The 5,000-nt window shown below is 43.8% G+C and overlaps 1 protein-coding gene across 1 annotated transcript in view; it reads right to left on the reverse strand.

Moving 5' to 3' along the window:
* Positions 1 to 792: 792 nt before the first annotated feature.
* ttyh3a (tweety family member 3a) overlaps positions 793 to 5,000 on the reverse strand; it is a 105,363-nt gene continuing 101,155 nt past the window's right edge. The window contains exon 14 of the mRNA XM_063185328.1: positions 793 to 5,000. This exon is cut by the window's right edge and continues 1,647 nt beyond it. The gene's annotated coding sequence lies outside the window, so the exon portion shown is untranslated.

A 5,000-nucleotide genomic window follows, 5' to 3' on the forward strand; every position in this document is an offset into this window, starting at 1 on the left:
CCGTTATTTTCCACGCTTCGACAAATATTATGAGCTCTCCAAAATAGCCTTATGGCCGTGAAGAGTGGAGAAACAAACAATGATGCGGTCATAGCCAGTTTAGGAGGCTTGAAAGGCTATTTGGTGTCGTTTACAGCCCCTTATTCCTTTTAATGGACCTCTAAACAAGCTGCATGTGTGTTCTGCCTCTATTTTTAGGCCGGCGTAATGCTTTTTAATGCAGTATCCCATCTGGCATATTCCTCTCTTGTTTATGCAGCTTGGCAGCATTTTTTTTTTTTTGCTGGGATATTTTTTTTCCTGTTGTCACTGGGAAAGTGGAGGAGTTCAGTTGTGTGGCCTTGAGGCGGATTACCGTAACCGGTGCCGCAATGCTGCCCTCTGCTGGTGATACTCAGAACCGCAGCTTGCGGCCACTGAGCAGTTTTGTTGGGATGCTCCTCCACAGCTGTTATGCCACAGCTGCATGCATTGCCGTCATGGTACCTTGAAATGTTTACGGAAAGTATGCAGAAGCTGATGATATAATTATTTCGCAATAATGCAATAACCTACAAGAACACAAATCCCCTCATAAGACCTCGAACAGAGACAGCGCCACCGCTTTGACTTGGAGCAATGTAGTAATGCAATACAAGTTTCAAATGGCGATTAATACATTACTTATGTTTAAGAAATGTTTAAGGACTCATTAGGAAAGCATAATTACATTACTAGGACACGATACACTATGCAGTTTTACAGGCCACACTCAACAGGTGCAGGAAGATAAAGACAAGCACAAGATAGAACTTAAATTGATGTTACTTTAATTTGAAAACACTGAGTTCAAGCTCAATAAATCCACAGGTTTAACATGTACAATATTTTAGTAAATGAAAAAATATAAAAGACAAAATAAAACAAACAAAACTAAAAGTCTAAGTCAATTTTTTAAAAGTCTTATCAAAACATTGCATTGAGATTCAAACATTTTTTTTTCACATATGCAAAAAAAGCAAAATCAATTTGTGCTTACTAATCAAAATGACAGGTAAAATAAGAATTAAAAAATAATTAAAAAATAAACATTTTCTACAGATTAATTCAAATAAAAAGCAAAAACAACATGAACCATGACTGGACATGAATTTGCTATGAATTGCGATATAACCTGCAAACAGGTCACCGTTTTTGCAATTGCAAATGTTTCAAACATTATTTACGGCATATATACAATGGTCTAGCATTACAATATTAACAGAGACAAAACGACCACTTTTTTTAAAAACAGTGAGACTTCACTTTATACCATACTATAAAGAGTCTGCAAAGAAAAATAAAGTCACAACACAATTGATTCAAACAGGCTCGTGTGTTTTTGTTGCCGAGGTGTTGTTGAATGCTGGCGCACAGACTGGGAACACCAGCAGGTATTGAAAAGGGGTTTTGATGATTGGCACATCCCCATGAACACCCATCTTCCCGGGTGCAAGAACGTCAACGTTTAAGAAATGATTGACAGGAGCTTTCAGAAGTTACATGCATGCACGGACAGATGCACACACTCGCACACAATTCCGCTCACACCGCCATAACTGTAAGCCATCTGCTGTACGCAGGAGAAACCGGACACTGCAGAAGGATTTAAAATTGGAAAGGGGGGGGGGGGTCAATGGTCAGATAACCAGCATCTTAGGTTCAGAACCGGTCAGAGACATCCACAGGTCTCCTCATCAACCCGTCTCACTCATCGTGTCACATACGTATGAAAGAAACTCTCTCAATCCATATTGCAATTTATCTAACAAGGAGAAAAAAAACAGTACAAACATAAACAGTACAGGTAATATACTGTAGTTCATATTAAAGGTCTTCACATTCTGTCAAAGGCAGGATTCGGGGTGCAGTCTAGAGCATACCCTGCCTGTGTGTGTGTGTTTGTGTGTGTGTGTGTGTGTGTGTGTGTGTGTGTGTGTGTGTGTGTGTGTGTGTGTGTGTGTGTGTGTGTGTGTGTGTGTGTGTGTGTGTGTGTGTGTGTATTGAGGGGGGAAACAAGAAAACTGATTGATAGGCAAACATGCAAAGCACTGATCACATGAGAACACAAACACAAAGATCTCAGCATCCCATGAGCGCTGTCCTAGCACGCACGCAGGCACGCACACGCACACAAACACACACACACAGATCTGTTTTACAGTTGATGTGCGCTAGACTGGAAAAACAAAGTGTGTGTGTGTGTGTGTGTGTGTGTGTGTAAGAAAGGTCTTTTCTGCAGGAGCATCAGTGCAGCCACATGGCATTCCTCCTAATCCAGATGGGCTCAAGAGTCTTGGAGAAACACACACCGCTCTGATCAGGAGCCAGATGTGTGTGTGTGTGTGTGTGTCTTAAATGCTAAAGGGCCATCGAGTTCGGCCTGCACCATCAGAGGAGAAAGAGAAAAGACAAAAAAACCCCAAAAAAACAGACAAAATACCAGCCCAATGAGAAACAGCGGTGTGTATCTTCAGTTCATGCAGACAGAATCATAAAAATAAAAAAAACACCAGGAGGGCTGACATTGATGTGGCGGGAAAAGAAAGATGTGGTTGGTCCTCCCTGGCTCCAATTTGGTCCCATTATCAGTCAGAGCAGTGTGTGCCCCTGGCACCTTCCCGAGTGCCTGACCCATCCATTCCCCCAGCAGCCATCTCTCTGCTCCTCCAGTGCTCTGCTCCAGGAGGAGAGAAGGCTATTACTCGTGAATTTCAAGAGGGTAAACCGCTGGCCATGACCTTCAGTAGTGGCGTCTCTCCACTGCTGCCCCTCGAGCCCCTAAACCACCCTCGTCCTCTACAGTCTCTTCCTTCTACAGCTCCAGTGCAGTTAGATGGCACCATGCCCATTTCCCCCCTGTGCCCAAAGCACCAAGTCCAACTCCATATAAACTCCAGCACAGCCAGTTCAAACCCACTCCATTTCAATCCACTCCACTCCTGTCCAATCACCATTTGCCAAGTTCGGTTTGAGTGAAAGGGAATCAGGAGTGAAGCACCACCACCTTAATGTAGGTCCAATCACCACCTTCCATTTCCATCCACAGCAATGTGTGTTCCAAGAGGTGATGAAGGTCTTGTTTATGAAAACAGCTTCAAGTGTAGGTTCACAGTCGAGAAAACTTACTGGCTTCACTGGCCTCGTCGTCTTTTTAGGCAGCCCAGCCAATGCCCAGCATACGACTGGGACAGCCCCCTGTGTGCATTCCTCTGTGTGTCTCAGTCTTTAAAAATTAACGAATGAATGAATGAATGTCGTTTCCAGCTCAGAGGAGGATGAGGTGGCTGGGCCTTCAGGTGAGAGAGGAGAGTAATGGGAGTTGCCAGGGGATGGACTGAGCGAGGTGAAGCTGTGCAGAGCAGAGCTGTAAAAAAAAAAAAAAAAAAAAAAATTCCCTGTTGAGATGCTGCAGTGAGATGATTGGTGTAGTTCACAGGGGGTTTAAAGGGGTATGCCACTATTTTGGGGCTTAATACAGTTAAAATCGTTGGCCAGGGTTTATAAAGTGGTAAGTGTCTTATATTTCATGTTAAGCGTATGTCGCTAAGCTAGTGAAAGTCAATGGATCCGTGTAGCATGTAGCATGCTACATGGATCCATTGACTTTCACAAGCTTAGCGACATGCTCCCTCTTTTAACTTGTCTTAAAGCAAGACAACGGCTTACATGAAAAATAAGACATTTTACCACCTTTATAAACCCTGGCCAACGATTTTAACTGTATTAAGCCCCAAAATAGTGGCATACCCCTTTAAGGGCTTCGTGCTTCACACACTAGAAGTGAGAAGACAGGAGAGCAGTCTTGTCAAGCTCCACAACAGAACACAGTCCCCATGACCTCATCACACAGCACCAAATCTGGGGTCTGGGACTTGATATCTGCCACTTATAAGTGTTTATGCGCAGAGTGTATGTGTGTCCATAGCATGTGTGTGTGTGTGTGTGTGTGTGAGAGAGCACCCATGTGTGTTGTGTGAGTTTGAGATTGTAAGTCTGCTTTGCGTGCATGTGTGTGTGGGAACAAGGGAAGTTCAGGCTTACTGGGGCTTTCCACAACTGTATACAAACAGGCTCTTTTCCCAACCCGCTCCCACACCTCAAGCAGCGGTCAGGAGAGGAGAGGAGTCCAACTGTATCTCTCTCTCAATCCTTCTCCCTCTCTTTCTTGCCCCCTCCCTCTCTCCCTTGTGGCTCCGTCTGGCTTTGTCCGTCTCCTCTCTCACTCTCTCTCTCCTCCTCTTTTTCCCACTCTCCCAGCAAAATAATAGTCATTTTCACAGCAATGGCAGTAATCCTTCAAAACAGGACTATAAAAGAGCTATTTCTGGATGTTTTCAAAAGAGAGAGGGATTCAGAGCTGATCTCTTAAAAGACAAAAACGACCGGTCCCCAAAACCATACTGTACTGGAAAACGGAGATAAAACACAAAAGAAGTCACACTTCACGCCGAAGATGGAATCATTAAAATGAAGAATATGAAAGAATAATAAAAAAAAACACCCTAAAATGTGCAGTACGTCTCCGTAGGTTCCCAAAGGCATCAGCCATCATCTGCTGTCTAACGGTAGGGACACATAGGAGGCGAAGCGAGCGAAGCGAAATCCAACCGTCATCAGGTCGTCGCGGCGAATCAAATGGAATGGAACAGTGATGTTGTTGATTTGATTGGGCCACGGCAGGCGAATTCGCTCCTCATTTGCATAACATTAAACTTTCTTTAATAATTTCGCTTCGCTCCTGTTCGCTTGCTTTCGCTTGCCATTGCTTGCCTTCGCCTCCGTCATAGGAATGAATGGCAAAGTTCGCAAATTCGTGTGTATGTGTCCCTACCGTAAAAGAGTGACTGCTGTTGTAGCTGCTCTCTGCCTTCAGTGTTTTTTTGGTTCAGTTTTCATACCGTTTGTTTTGTTGGTTTGTTTCTTTTAAAATCTGCCATCACCTGGCTTCACACACATCACAATAGCTTTCGGAGTAACTA

Source organism: Engraulis encrasicolus, chromosome 2 (assembly GCF_034702125.1).
Source record: "Engraulis encrasicolus isolate BLACKSEA-1 chromosome 2, IST_EnEncr_1.0, whole genome shotgun sequence".
NCBI classification, from domain to species: domain Eukaryota; kingdom Metazoa; phylum Chordata; class Actinopteri; order Clupeiformes; family Engraulidae; genus Engraulis; species Engraulis encrasicolus.